The sequence below is a fragment of the Etheostoma spectabile genome, unplaced genomic scaffold, assembly GCF_008692095.1.
Source record: "Etheostoma spectabile isolate EspeVRDwgs_2016 unplaced genomic scaffold, UIUC_Espe_1.0 scaffold00004800, whole genome shotgun sequence".
Taxonomy (NCBI): Eukaryota; Metazoa; Chordata; class Actinopteri; order Perciformes; family Percidae; genus Etheostoma; species Etheostoma spectabile.
This window is the reverse complement of record NW_022603194.1, coordinates 1,365-17,748: the sequence shown is the minus strand read 5'-3', so window position 1 is coordinate 17,748 and position 16,384 is coordinate 1,365. Positions and strand designations below refer to the sequence as shown.

At 39.7% G+C, this 16,384-nt stretch overlaps 4 non-coding genes across 4 annotated transcripts; 1 reads left to right on the top strand and 3 right to left on the bottom strand.

The window, feature by feature from the left end:
• Window positions 1-464: 464 nt before the first annotated feature.
• Window positions 465-536, bottom strand: trnaq-uug (transfer RNA glutamine (anticodon UUG)). The gene has a single exon. It is a non-coding gene; the product is annotated as a tRNA-Gln (tRNA).
• Window positions 537-1,635: 1,099 nt separating this feature from the next.
• Window positions 1,636-1,707, bottom strand: trnam-cau (transfer RNA methionine (anticodon CAU)). Its single transcript has one exon. It is a non-coding gene; the product is annotated as a tRNA-Met (tRNA).
• Window positions 1,708-5,004: 3,297 nt separating this feature from the next.
• Window positions 5,005-5,076, top strand: trnaw-cca (transfer RNA tryptophan (anticodon CCA)). Its single transcript has one exon. It is a non-coding gene; the product is annotated as a tRNA-Trp (tRNA).
• Window positions 5,077-16,056: 10,980 nt separating this feature from the next.
• trnas-uga (transfer RNA serine (anticodon UGA)) lies at window positions 16,057-16,136 on the bottom strand. Its single transcript has one exon. It is a non-coding gene; the product is annotated as a tRNA-Ser (tRNA).
• Between the last annotated feature and the right edge of the window lie 248 nt (window positions 16,137-16,384).

Sequence of the window (16,384 nt, the reverse complement as noted above, 5' to 3'; positions counted from 1 at the left end):
TTTAGTGTTTTTTTTTAACAGAAAAAGGTTTGGACACAGTGCCCACTCCCCACCATATCTGAGAATTGAAGCTGTGGGGGAAAGGAGGGTTCCAAAGCTAATAGACCATTCAACAAAGCAATTCTGATGAACTATACTGACCCATTCAGGATGAGCACTGTATACTCTGACTGCAGCAACACAAGTTCAAATTTCAGTGATACCTAATTTTTATGGTGATTACGAGACTGAATGCAAAGTGTGTATCCCCCATGTAACTCAAAGCCTATCACTTCCAGTCAATTCTGTCAAATTTTGGAGCTCCTTCCAATTACGTTAATGACCAGGTGACTCCTCAACATGCCCCTACCAACATACTGTTTACAGTCTAAATGACTAAGGACATTAAACCTGTAAGCTCACTTTAAACTAGATGTGGAAAGTTGAAAGGTTGGTCTTTTTCACCTATACTGTGGCTTAAAAACAGGTTCCACTGAGATTTGAACTCAGATTGCTGAATTCAAAGTCCAGAGTGCTAACCATTACACCATGGAACATTTGCAAGTGGTGGAAGGTTTGCTAGGCAGTTTCTTTCATAATATCCACATGTGTGATATTGAAGGCACACAACAATCACAACAAAGATGAAAAAGCAACAATTATAAGCCAACTTAAGTCTATTTCCAGTCTGTTGATGTTTAACAAAGCATCTGTTGCTGATGTGAAATGTCTGCACCTGCTGAAGAGTAAACTTAATGGCATGTCAAGTTTATTTCATCTAAAAAAATTGAAACTACGGTGCTCATACCCACCATAACATCCATAAAACTGGAGCGTAACACTATAAATATACTACACTACAGTACAAGTACATAGATACAGTAAAATACAAACTGTAAAACATGTACATTTAAAGTGATACTGTGCTTTCTGATAGTCTGAGGTATAAAAGAGAGAGCATACCGCTTAGTTTGTGTCACAGGAGGTCTTAGTCTACCACTACGCTCTATAACCCTACCAGACTTTAATTTGATCTGAGGAACAGGAGGTCAGCACAGACCATGATCGTAGAATGCAGGCACATTTTAGTCTGGTAAATTACAGGGATTTTTACACTGGGATGGAACTGCTAATCTTGCGATTGACAGACGATCTGCCCCAATACAGCCACATTATACGGTGCGGAACTCATGTATTCACACTCTCTAAAACACCACAGCCCCACATGGGGCTCGAATCCACGACCCTGAGATTAAGAGTCCCGGGGACCCTTTACGTTGCCCTTCGGGTCCATAGGACCCTTGACATTGTCCTTCGGGTCCATAGGACCCTTTATATTGTCCTTTGGGTCCCAAGGACCCGTGGCATTGTCCTTTGGGTCCCGGGGAACCTTGACGTTGTCCTTTGGGTTCCAGGGACCCGTGGCATTGGCCTTATGGGTCCTTGGGACCCGTGGCATTGTCCTTTGGGTTCCGGGGACCCTTGACGTTGTCCTTTGGGTCCTTTTTATGGGTGTTAGAGCAGGAATGAGGAGTTTCCATTTTTATGGATGAAATAAACTTGACATGCCGTTAAGTTCAGCAGGTGGAGACATTTCATTTCAGACACAGATGCTTTGTTAAACATTAACAGACTAGAAATAGACTTAATAGGAATTAGCAGAGGATGGTTTCGATCCATCGACCTCTGGGTTATGGGCCCAGCACGCTTCCGCTGCGCCACTCTGCTCTGCTGTTCATGATCAGGGGCTGGAAAATCTGTGATTCACATTTCTGTTGTCTGAAACAGTTTCTATCTGTATGTCCTATATGTAAAAATAAACATAATAAACATAACTTGTATAAAGCACATACTATTTACTTACTATAGCCATAAAGGAAATGCTTGTGGTTTGAAGTTCGAGCTCCTGCTCATAAAACATCAGCCAGGGGTACTCTCTGTGGCGCAATAGGTCAGCGCAGTCGGCTGTTAACTGAAAGGATGGTGGTTCAAGTCCACCCAGGGATGTTTGTTGCTTAAATAACCTGCAGAGAGCCAACTCTGGGATTTACAGATTCAGCTCCTTTGAATCTGCTGTCTGCAAGTTGTCTGGTCCCACTCCAACCATCATTGCTACTGTCTACTGCTTCCCTAAACCGAATAGTGCTTTTTTTTAAATTACTTTGCTGCTTTCCTTACCCACTTATCCTCTTTCTCACCAAACATAATACTGCTGGGTTATTTCAATATCCACATGAACAATATCAACCTGCCTCTCACCAAAGACTTCACCTCCTGCTTAGACAGTTTTGGATGTCAGCAACATACCACTTTTCCGACACACTCCAAAGGACATATTCTGGACTTAATCTGCTACTCTGGTTTCTAACCCTGTCTGACCTTACAGCAGATGAACTCCCTATAACTGACCATTTTCTCCTCTCATTTACAGTGAAACTCCGTCTCTCCATCTCAAAAATACCACACCTTATTTCATTTCGGAACACAAAGAATATCAACCCCGCCACACTCACTTCAACTGTTCACTCCTTCTGCCTTCCTGACACTCACAATCTCTCCACCCCCGATGATCTGGTCTTTCATTACAACACTGGACTCCATAATATTCTGAATTCTCTTGCACCCTTGAAAAACAGATCTGTTTCTGTCTCTGTCTCCGCCCCTTGGTTCACCCCCGATCTTTGTCTCATGAAAGCCAAAGGTCGGCAACTTGAACGTCTCCATAGGAAAACTGGTCTCACTATTCACAAAGAAATGTACAACAACCACATCCTACGTTACAAGGACTCTATTGCCAGCACCAAATCCCATTACTCCCACACAAGAACTTGTGTGCGCAGAGTTGTTACTGTTCGCGCTATATTATACAATTAAATTAATATTTAATGTGGTTTCCACCACATAGGGACCCTCTAGGGCAGTTCAAATCAATTGCAAAAACAGACCAGTAGGTGTCGCACCATGCCTGCTGTGTGCGAGCTACTGTCATTTAGAGATAATATAGAAATTAAGTTTTATGTTCTGGGATTTTGGAAAGCTAAACACTTTCTATTATTTTCATTATAACTGTGCTTTCACAAATCCCGTTTCTTAGCCCTGCTGCTAAGGCATAGCCTACTCACCAAATGAGCTCTTCTCCTCATAATGTTTGTCTGATTTCCATGTTTGCTATATACTGCGTGAACAGTTTTAGGAGTTGACTGTAACACTCACAAATTTAAAAACATGTCACATATAGGCCTACAGTCCAGTGGGGGGGGTGGCTCTAGTGTGTGTAATAGACAACAAATGGTACATTCTATAAAGCTACTTTGAGATGGTCATTCATTTTTGGATTGGATTTCTGCAGAAAAAAGAAACAAAATGCATCTGTAAAACACAATCTATAATCAATACAATATACTGACAATTGTATAAGAGTCTACCTGACAGATCTAAAATATTGCAGTTTCTGTAATTTCGGCTGATGATAGTGTTTTTTTGTCATTGTGGTATGATTGACTAAATGTTCCTGTTGGAAGAGAACATGTTGTTGATGGGTGGCAGTAGCTCAATATGTGGTAGTTGGGTGTCCTCCCCCAGCAAGGATTTGAGCATCAACGGCTTCATTTCCTGTATTAACATAGGCTTTTATGCACCAATTTACATATACATCTAATACCTGAAACACATTAAAAACATCTAACACCTGAAACACCTGAATCACTTCAGACACATCAAAGACATCAAACACCTGAAACACATAAACATCTGAAACTCATCAAAAACCTGAAACACATCAAAGACATCAAACACCTGAAACACATCCAACACCGGAAGTACAAACAGATCAAACACCTGAAACATATCAAACACATTAAAGACATTAAACACCTGAAACACATAAAAAACATAAAAAACATCAAACACCTGAAACACCTGAAAGATATCAAAAACATCAAACACATCAAACATCTCAAACACCGGAACAAATTGAACACCTGAAACACATCAAACACCTGAAACATATCAAACCCCTGAAACATATCAAACACATGAAACATATCAAGCACCTGAAACACATCAAACATCTGAAACACATCAAACATCTGAAACACATCAAACACCTGAAACACATAAAACACGTCAAACACCTTCAACTAATCAAACACATCAAACACCTGAAACACATCAAACATCTGAAACATATCAAACACTTGAAACACATCAAACACCTGAAAAACATCAAACATCTGAAACACATCAAACTTGAAACACATCAAACACCTGAAACAAATCAAACAGCTGAAACATATCAAACACCTGAAATACATCAAACACCTGAAACACATCAAACACATCAAAGACATCAAGCACCTGAAACATATAAAAGACATTAAACACATCAAAAACCTGAAACACATCAAATAACAAAAACACAAACACATCAAACACCTGAAACACATAGAACACCGGAAGCACAAACACATAAAAAACATAAAACACATCAAAGACATCTGGAAACACCAGAAAATCATCAAACACCTGAAACACATAAAAAACATCAAACACCTGAAACACATCAAACACTTGAAACATATCAAATCCCTGAAACAAATCAAACACATGAAACATATCAAACATCTGAAACACATTAAACAACTGGAACACATCTCAAACACAAAAAAAAAATCAAAGACCTGAAATACATCAAACACATCAAACACCTGAAACACGTTAAACAACTGACACACATCAACCACATCAAACATCTGAAACACATCAAACACCTGAGACACATCAAAGACATAAAAGACATTAACACCTGAAACACATTAATCACCAGCTTCAGGTAAGTAGGCCTCAAAGACCAACTGCTTTTGCGTCGCACGGTCCCTGCGTTGTGGAAGCGAGGCCTCCAAAGCCAAACTTTCAAAAAGCTTTCGCAGCGCCTGGTCTCTGCCGAAGCCGCTGGCCTCCAGCTACCCGGAGAAGAACTCTACAACTTAAATCAGTCATGCATTAGTGTACATGCACTAGTCAGCAGACCTTGTGGCGCAATGGTAGCGCGTCTGACTCCAGATCAGAAGGTTACGTGTTCAAATCACGTCAGGGTCAAATGTTGATGGGTGACAGTAACTCAGTATGTGGTAGTTGGGGGTCCTCCCCAAGAAAGGATTTCAGCATCAAAGGCACATCAATCACCTGAAAACACTCTCGATTTAGTTACAGAGTGAGGCATTGCACTTCTCTTCCATCTTTGTTGAGAGTTGCACATGCGCAGTACCTAGGTAAGGATTACAAGCCAATCAGGAGCAGAGTATAGGCTGGACTACAGTAGAGCTGTTTGGAACCAGTGTTTTCTTTTGGAGATTCATGATCCCCAATACCTTTCTAAACCACTTACCTGGTCCCTGACCCCTGTCCCCAGAGCTGGTAGCTCTGTTCCTTGGCGGAGCCAGTTGGGCCCCTGCTCTGGCTGGCTGGAGGTCAGCGGCTTCAGGTGAGGAGGCCTCAAAGACCAACTGCTTTTGCAGCATCTGGTCCTAGTCTCTGGAAGCGAGGCCTCCAAAGACAAGCTGCTTTCGCAGCGCCTAGTCTCTGCCGAAGCTTCTGGCTCCAGCTGCCCGGAGCAGAACCCTGAACTTAAAGACTCAACACGGCTTGTACATATAAGGTTCTCTATGGATGTTTTGTGACCTCATCATGAACTCACAGCTGATTGGTCAGTAGTCCTTTTGATGTGTTATAGAATGCTGTGATTTCATACAACGTAGACAATTCCAGTCTATAAGACTTATCTCATTTTATTTTTATTTATTTTGAGGGATGAAACAAAATATATTGTAAAAAAGTATGAGAATATACACATCACACTATAAGGTGTAAATTAATTTAACGTGTATAGAGCAGACATATTTCACATGTAAATTGGTAAATATTATATTGATTATTATAGCTTTCTATAGCAGGATCATTATCAATCCTTTTGTAAAACCTTTGTCTTTCTTGGAGTATATCACTATAATACAATAATACAAATAAAAAAGTTCATATCTTTTGCTATGGTTGGGCCTCGATCCAAACTACTCTGGCAGATGATACTAGTGTCGATGTAGCTGGGAAATAATTAGCAGCTGGTAGATAGATCTCCCATCGGGAATAAAACCCCAGTCTTCCGTGTGAGAGGCGGAGGCGACATCCAAAGTTCAGTAGTATTGTGGTTTTGTGTTGGAACAAGTTGCACTGTTTGAAATAAGCTTTTGAGATACAAGAACGTCTTCACTTGGGACAGCAATTGACTCCAACCCGATGGGGAGAAATCCTGAGCTTTGAGATTGGAGGGGTGACTTTGATTACGAATGCTTGACACTGGACTTCAATCTGCCCCAGTGGGTGCTGTAGATCACTGTTTGATGAAGCCAAAAGAACAACATAATCTGGAAAGAGCAGAAGAGGAATTATAAGGTGCCCAGACTTGACACTCTCCACCTTCTGCTGCGCCTTGTGAGGTGTTGTTCATGTCCAGTGAGATATTGCTTTTTCCATCGCTTGACGATGTTCCCATTTAGGATCAGGAGTTCTCCTCCCATGCTGAACACAGCCTGAGCCAAGGCACGCTTCCCCCTCATGATTCACCCAGTGGAAGCTGTAGATCAATGCCTGATAAGCCAAATGAACCACATAGTCTGCAAAGAGCATAAATGGAATTCTAAGGTGGCTAGACTTGACACTCTCCCAACTCCTGCGGCACCTTGTGACGTTTTGTTCACGTCCAGGAGTTGTGCTCCTTCCATCGCTTGAAAATATTCCCATTTAGGATCAGGAGTTCTCCTCCCATGCTGAAAACAGCTTGAGCCAAGGCCCACTTTTTATTATATCATCACCATTCATTATGTCATCATCACTATTCATTATGACATCAACTTTCTTTGATATTAATGCATATACACATCAACTTTCTTTGATATTAATGCATGTACACATCAACTTTCTTTTTGAATTTTGCATTAACACATCAACTTTCTTTTAGATTAATGCATAAACACATCAAATTTCTATTTCATTAATGCATAAACACATCAACTTTCTTTTTATTTATGCATATACACATCAACTTTCTTTTTGATTTATGCATATACACATCAACTTTCTTTTTCTTTATGCATATACACATCAACTTTGTTTTTATTATATCATCACCATTCATTATGACATCAACTTTCTTTTATATTAATGCATATACACATTAACTTTCTTTTTAATAAATGCATATACACATCAACTTTCTTTTAGATTATGCATATACACATCAACTTTCTTTTTATTAATGCATATACACATCAATTTCTTTTTAATAAATGCATATACACATCAACTTTCTTTTAGATTTATGCATATACACATCAACTTTCTTTTGATTTATCATCACCATTCATTATGTCATCATCACTATTCATTATGTCATCATCACTATTCATTATGTCATCATCACTATTCATTATGTCATCATCACTATTCATTATGTCATCATCACAATTCATTATGACATCAACTTTCTTTTATATTAATGCATATACACATTAACTTTCTTTTTAATAAATGCATATACACATCAACTTTCTTTTAGATTTATGCATATACACATCAACTTTCTTTTTTATTAATGCATATACACATCAACTTTCTTTTTAATAAATGCATATACACATCAACTTTCTTTTAGATTTATGCATATACACATCAACTTTCTTTTTGATTTATCATCACCATTCATTATGTCATCATCACTATTCATTATGTCATCATCATATTCATTATGTCATCATCACTATTCATTATGTCATCATCACTATTCATTATGTCATCATCACAATTCATTATGACATAACTTTCTTTTTCATTAATGCATAAACACATCAACTTTCTTTTTAATAACTGCATATATACATTTGATTGAAAGACAAGAACTCATCGATAAAATTTGAAATAAGTTTGCAAATTCTTTGTCTGCCAATAGAAGAGAGTTAAATCTCCAAAGAGGTGGGCTACGTTATAGGTAGAAGTTGCATATATAATAATAAAGGTGAATGGTCAGATATTACAATACCTAAATAGTCAGAGGAAATTACACCTGCATTAAGCGTACTGTCAATACAAAAGTAATCAATCCTAGAATATGAATGATGCACCTGGGAAAAGAAAGAGAATTTTTTAATGGTGGGGTTACGAGATCTCCATGGATCAACAAGACCATTCCATTTCATAAAATCAGAGAATGTTATAGACATAGCAGATTGAGTCAGATTTCGAGGATTAGAACGATCCAAGATTGGGTCAAAAACACAAATTAGATCCCCACCGAAGATCAGCAGGTGTGTACTCAAGAAGGGAATGTTACTCAGCAATCTGTTAGCGAATTCAACATTATCGAAGTTTGGGGCATTTACATTTACAAACAAAACCCTCTTTTGTGAAGAAGTACCAGCAACCATGAGGTATCTGCCATTCCTATCAGCAATAACATCAGTGGATGAGAACTGAACATTTTTGCTAACTAACATGGCGACTCCTCTAGCTTTTGAATTAAAATTTGAGTGGAAAACTTGAGCCAACCAAGGGCAATGTAACCTACGGTGATCTTTGACGCGAAGGTGAGTCTCCTGCAAGAATACTATATCAGAGTTTAAACGTTTCAAGTGCGCAAAAACCTTAGATCGCTTAACAGGATTCCCCATACCTCTGATATTCCAACTGATAAATCTGAGAGGTGTGCCTGACCCAGCCATGCTGGGATCTATAATGCCATTAACCATTAAATAACAAAAAACATAAAAAAATGAAAATGGTCATAGAGAGCCGGGGTGGAACACCCACCCCCCAACATACCCCCAAACACAAATACACCAAAGTCCCATATAACCATAGAACAAAGGAGACAGCAGTGTTTCCCCCATAACCAAAAGTTGTCCACAATAGCGTTGAACAACCCGGAGACCATGCAGAATAGACAAAGGTAAGAGAGAAAAAAAACCTCCCGCCGATCTCAACACTGTTTAACAGTATGCACATGAATATAGTAAAGCACGTAAAAATGCAAAATGACAAATAATAGTAGGCCCTCAGTCCTGTACTATCAGATGGAGAAAGCATAAATGAGGTAGTGCTGATCATATCTGAAGTACAAAATACAAAAATATATATAATGTTATCACATACAGTAAGATTGAAGGAAAAAAAAAAAATACCTGCTATAAACAAACAGTGACACTAACCTAGTTAGTGTAGCAAGCCAGAAAACCTGAAAAACATACTAAAAAAAAAATACTGAACATGTAGATAAATAAGGCTGGTGAGTCCACAAACTAAGGAATAATAGAACAAAAATCTGAAAAGCTACTAGAGCTCACCCAGAAATCAAAGTTTGACATAGTCGCTGGCTTCATCCGCAGAAACAAAGTCCTTCTCAACACCGTTGTATGTGATGCGAAGTCGCGCTGGATGAATCCGACCATATCGAGCACGACAATGCCACGAAGTTGGCGTCTGACCTCGTTGAAAGCAGCCCGAGCCCGAGCTATCTTGGCAGTGTGATCCGGGAAGAGTGAGACGGTCAAGTCTCTGACTTTCATCTGTCGGAGCTCTCTAGCGCGGCGCAGAATGTCAACACAGTCACTGTAACGATGAAATCTGCACACAATGGCTCATGGACGATCACCAGGCTTGGGTTTGGGTTGGAGGGTCCGGTGGGACCTGTCAAAAGCGACTCTTTTCCAGACCCAACATTCCTTCAGTAAGGCGGTACACATAACTGCACATATACATACAATTTCTTTTTGATTAATGCATATACACATTCATTATGTCATCCTCACTATTCATTATGACATCAACTTTCTTTTATATTAATGCATAAACACATCAACTTCTTTTTAATAAATGCATATACATATCAAATTCTTTATTAAAGCATATACACATCAACTTTCTTTTTAATAAATGCATATACATATCAACTTTCTTTTATATATCATCACTATTCATTATGTCATCATCACTATTCAATATGACATCAACTTTTTATAGATTAATGCATAAACACATCAACTTTCTTTTATTATATCATCACCATTCATTATGTCATCATGACTATTAATTATGACATCAACTTTCTTTTATATTAATGCATACACACATCAACTTTCTTTTATATTAATGCATACACACATCAACTTTCTTTTTAATAAATGCATATACATATCAACTTCTTTTTATTATATCATCACTATTCATTATGACATCAACTTTCTTTGATATTAATGCATATACACATCAACTTCTTTTAGATTATTCATATACACATCAACTTTCTTTTTGATTATTGCAAATACACATCAACTTTCTTTTTAATAAATGCATATACACATCAACTTTCTTTTAGATTATCATATACACATCAACTTCTTTTTGATTAATGTAGTGTGTCATTTAAATACGGGTACACTTACATGTAGGGCTACGAGATTGCAATATAAGCCTATATATTAATATTAGGATTATACATAAGTTAAGGATGCATAAAATAAATAAACTTCAACTGGGATTTTTGTTTTTTTAAGGGATTTTTTTTTTCTAGCTCTGGAGGGAACTACAAGAATTGTTGGGCCCTTGTAAATTACAGAGTGTGGTCTAGACCTACTCCAACTGTGAAGGGTCTCGAGATAACTCTTGATACTATATTGATACTATAAATTAAATTGAATTTAATTGAGTCAGTATGGGCTTGGGGTGCAGCACGAAACAGGAGAAGGAGAAGTCATCAGTTGGGCCTGTGCCTCGAGGAATGGGGGTATTAATATGACTGGGAATCACAAGTCTTGTGAACAATCAATGGTTGAGTTCACATAAAAGATAGTTGCAAGGTCTACCAAATGTTTGACTTTACAACCCGTAAACTGTTGGAACCTTGGTCCTTCCCTCAAATGTGAATTACAGATTGTCCAGTCCCTGGTCTTGATAAGCAGAGCAGAGTGGCGCAGCGGAAGCGTGCTGGGCCCATAACCCAGAGGTCGATGGATCAAAACCATCCTCTGCTAATTCCTATACTTTGTCTCAGTATGAAGTCTTTTACCATTTAATGTCTCCACCTGGTGAAGAATAAACTTAAAGCATTAAGTTTATTTCAACCATAAAAATGGAATCTTGTGTGCTCATACCTGCCGTAACACCCATAAAATCTGGAGCGTAATACAATTACTACACTACAGTGCTTGTTGTGCTGTCTGATAGTCTGAGGTATAAAAGAGAGAGCATACCTCTTAGTTTGTGTCACAGGAGGTCTTAGTCTACCACTACGTTCTATAACCCTACCAGTCAGATTAGCACAGGAGGTAATATCTGTTGCAGCTCTTCTAAAGACTCTACCATAATACCTGCTGGAGATGCCAGGTCCTCATACATGTAAAGCATGCGCTCTACCACTGAGCTCCAGCCCCTGAAGAATTTCAGATTTTTTTTTTTTCCTTTTTTCTGAGATAGACTTAGACTTATCTTTATTAATCCTTTTGGGATGACTCCCGCAAGGAAATTGAAATATCCCTGAATAAAAGAAGAAACCTGGGTAAAACATATAATGTTAATGTTGTATAAGGCTTCATCCATCCATCCATCCATCTTCGACCGCTTATCCGGTGTCGGGTCGCGGGGGGCAGCAGCTCCAGTAGGGGCCCCAAACTTCCCTTTCCCGAGCCACATCAATCAGCTCCGACTGGGGGATCCCGAGGCGTTTCCAGGCCAGGTTGGAGATATAATCTCTCCACCTAGTCCTAGGTCTTCCCCGGGGCCTCCTCCCAGCTGGACGTGCCTGGAACACCTCCCTAGGGAGGCGCCCAGGAGGCATCCTTACCAGATGCCCGAACCACCTCAACTGGCTCCTTTCGACGCGAAGGAGCAGCGGCTCTACTCCGAGCTCCTCTCGGATGACTGTGCTTCTCACCCTATCTCTAAGGGAGACGCCAGCCACCCTCCTGAGGAAACCCATTTCGGCCGCTTGTACCCTGTATAAGGCTTCAAAACCTGTAAATGCAACGGCAGTGGCTGGAAATCAAACCTGGGCAAAATGCTTGCACTGCTATGGTAGCGTAGTCGAAAAGTAACACACCTGTTGCCTTCCTGCTGGACAATAAAATGTTCACAGCAAATCTTGTAACACATCTGGGCATTGAGGCTGAAAATAAACGCTAAGAGATACATTGGTGGAGAGGGTGGATTCCAGTACCAATGAGATAACACAATATTGTTCATGTAGGCACATCTGCAATTTGGTATGCTGTGATGTGTCATTGGTTTGCTAGCACCGGTAAATAATGGCTTCCGGTGTCGGCAGGATTCAAATGTAAAAAACCTATTCAGTTGAATTAGTAATACCAGACACGGGCAAATCCTATGCACTTCCTATGTCTGTACATCCTCGTGGAGGCAGCGTGATTGATTGATATGCTCCCTTATTCTACCATAACAGAGATCTAATATTTTATCACACTGGGTTGGGATGAATGTCCGGTTCCATTCTAGTCACGGCCAGTCTCAAACACAATCTTGATCTCTGAGTTTTCAAGAGTTTAATGCGAGAAAAGGTTTTGCTCGCAGATATACGTGCTGCCAAAAAGTGTGCACATCTTCATTGCGTGTTTTTTATGTTAGGGTAGGTGTCATTTGGGAGGGCGGGGTAGGAGTGTAGCAATGTATGTTAGATTTCAGCAGTTGGCAGTGGTGGGATTTGAATCCACGCCTCCAGAGAGACTGGAGTCTTAACCCAGCGCCTTAGACCGCTCAGACACACTGCCTGCAAGTATCACTTCCCCAAATCGTGACAAATACAAGGAACGGAACTAAAGGTATGCTTGTTAATGATATTGGAACAAAACGTTTGCAAGAGAAAAACACATAAAACTTAGATTACCTAACTACAGCTCTGATTTAATACAGGCCAATGTTATTGTACAGATCTTTCTGCAGACCTTCACCAGCTAAATACCTATTCCCATACTGGGAGTTGAACCAGGGCCACCTGGGTGAAAATCAGGAATCCTAACCACTAGACCATATGGGACAGACCACGTACTAATAACAGGGATTTCATGAATCAATTCATAGTCTGGCTGGAAATAGGCCTTCTCTTGAACGTGAATGAAGAAGCTTCTTAAGTAAGTTTTATCTTGAAGCTTTTGAGTGTTGTTTAGGTTTTTATCTGCTTTAACTATTACCGGACAACGGGGGCACGGAGCAGAGCAGAGCGGCCGTTAGGGAGGAATCCTCTCGGGTTCAGTTCCATTTGAACTGGCGGTAAAAAACTTAACGTTGGAACTTTATGACAAATAGAAATGTTGACAGGTGATTTCTGTTAATAACAAACACAACTATAGTCAATAGAAAAAGAAAATATAATATGAAAAGCCGTCTTGGTCATCTTTCCACTGTTCCTACAATCACCACTCTGGTCTGGTTGGAAACTAAAGGATCTAAACTAAAAGGATGTCCTCTTTAACTAAAAGGTCTATCTCTATAGGGATCCATCCCATAATGTTGTCACACACTTAGAATAACAATCTGAGTCTGTCAGCAGCAACATCACAACCTTTAGTGGACGCTGACTTTACCTTTAAATTAGGAGTTTAAATAGAGACACAACAGGAAGAATAAATCCATCAAATCAAGTCCCCAATAATCAGCATGTGGCCTTGTTTTATTTCAGGTAGTCAGCATTTATTGGACAGAGACTGGGACTCCAGGTTAATAAGATTCTCACGCAAGTATCAAGATATGAATTCAGTTGTGATTTTGTGAGAATCCGTTAAATATAGCCATTCAATTAGATTCATTTTGGTATGATGATGCAAAAAATAATAACTAATCCAGTGAAATTATTTAAAATTATTGAGGACTAGATTAGGATGGATTTAAAGCTGATTCGGTTTCCAATTTGGCCCCAGGTGTGTCTGTTAAAACACAGATGGAGACAAACTTCTCTCTGTGATGCTTATTACAATCAATCATCAGGATAAACATGGGGGGGGGGGGGGGTAGCTCTGCTATGCTGTGTGTGTGGTAATAAAATAAAATAAATAACAAGGAATCATATATGCTAGTAAATAATAACAATGAACCCACTATTAATTGCATTATCTTAATGAGCAAGGATGTTCAACAATCGCCATTATATCGAATCATCAGCCAGGTGTAACCTAGGTAACAGGAGAAGAACACAGACAAGCTAACTTTTAAATGTACCAGATTATAGACCAATACAACAACAGGCTTAAATGAACTGACATCATCAGTATATGACTTACAGTTCTCAAAGACGCACACAATCTCAGCTGATCATCCTCCGGACAGCTAGTCTCTTTTTTTTTTTTTTCACTTTTGTCTCCGTGTGCCGTGCGCGCCTGCTTGCGGCGTGAGGCGGGTGTCCGCGCTATTCTCCGACATGGACTCCAATCACACCTGATGAGACAACCTTTAGTACAAAACTAAAGTAACAAGCCAATTTTGTAAAATGTAGGGAGTAGAAAGTACGATATTCGAGTAGAAGTAAAAAGTCGCCCAAAAAAATAATAGTAAAGTAAAACACCTGAAAATTCAACTGGAGTATTATGTAGTATTTGGTTTGTTACTTCCCATCTCTGATGACCGTAAAGATTAATATTACATGGTTTGCAGAACTGTACCTTCTAATAGGGGTAAGGCCACTTGGGTTATTTGGGCTGCTCTATAGTCTCCTGCAGAAGGATAAAATCCCAGAGTTGGCTCACTACAGATTATTTGAGCAACAAACATCCCTGGGTGGACTTGAACCACCATCCTTTCAGTTAACAGCCGACTGCGCTGACCTATTGCGCCACAGAGACTGGCGCCTGTCTGATGTTTTATGAATGGGAGCTCGATCTTTAAGCCACAAACATTTGCTTTATGGCTTTTTGAGGTTGAGCTGCACATGTTGCTTATCAGGCTTTTCCTGTTAATCAGAAATTGGGGAAGCTGACTCATGCGGAAATGTAGAAGCTGGACGTGCATTGTGTTGTTCTTACATGTCAATTGGATTCTGACTTTGAATTCAAATATTTGGCATCCAAGAAATTCTGGAACTGATGATGTATCAGTCATTTTGCTGGTGGTTTCTTGGTCACAGCAACAAGCTTGATCATGGACATACAGTTGCACGCCATGTATCACTAAACGGGTTGGGTGGGGCTTATGTAATTGCTTGTATTACATAAAGTGGCCTGCATACCAAGACTGCAAAGAGTAGTATGATGGGTTGTGAAGAATGTACCTACCTTCTGATATAAGGCCACTTGGGTTATCTTTAAGCTCATAGATCCTAGAGTTGGCTAACTTATTTAAGCAAACAATTGTCTCTGGGTGGACTTGAACCACCATCCTTTCAGTTAACAGCCAACTGCGCTGACCTATTGCCACCACAGAGACTGCTCCTGGCTGATGTTTTAAGCCAGATGAGCGCCAACTTAATCTTTAAGCCACAAACATTTTGCTTTATGGCCTTTTGAGGTTGTGCTGCACATGTATGCTTATCAGGCTATTTTCCTGTTACTCAGAAATTGGAGAAGCTGCCTCTATGGTCTTCTGCAGAAGGAAAATCCCAGAGTGGATCACTCCAGGGAGCTCGATCTTAAGCCACAAGCATTTGCTTTATGTGAGCTTTGCTTACTGTGAGAAACTGTCACAAACGCAGATGCGAGGTGATGCAGCGGCGTCTAGAAGCTGAGGAGACAGGCAGCTTGATTGATTGTTATGTTCCCTTATTTGTGCGATATAACAGAGATCTAATGTTTTATCAAACCTGGTTGGGAGAGAACCTTTCTGGTTACTTCTTGACAAATACAGCAGTAACGTCCCTCAAAGAAGTTACTGGCTGGGAACCAAAGCCATATCAACTGCAACACATCTGGGCATGAGAATGAAAATAAATGCTCAGAGATGTATCAGTGGCTTCCAGTAACTATTTGATATTATAGTAGGAGGCACATCTGCCGTTTGTCATAATGAGATGTGTGAACACAATTAAAGAGCACCTCTCGTGTTGGCAGGATCGAACCTGCGAGGGGAGACCCCAATGGATTTCACGTCCATCGCCTTAACCACTCGGCCACAACAACATGAAATATGTTAATACTGATTTGCACTAATATTTACACTGACTCACGGAAAAAACACGAGTAAAATTAAAAAACACTGCATAAACTTTGCAGTGTGTTTATTTAAATATGGGTACACTTACATGTAGGTGTATACTTTACTGCAAATTAAACTGAGATGTCAGGGTTTCCATCTCCACCTGTGAAAAGTGCTGCTTCTTAGCCGGGTACGTCTGGCCATGTCGTAAATAGTAGAGCGAGGCCTCAAA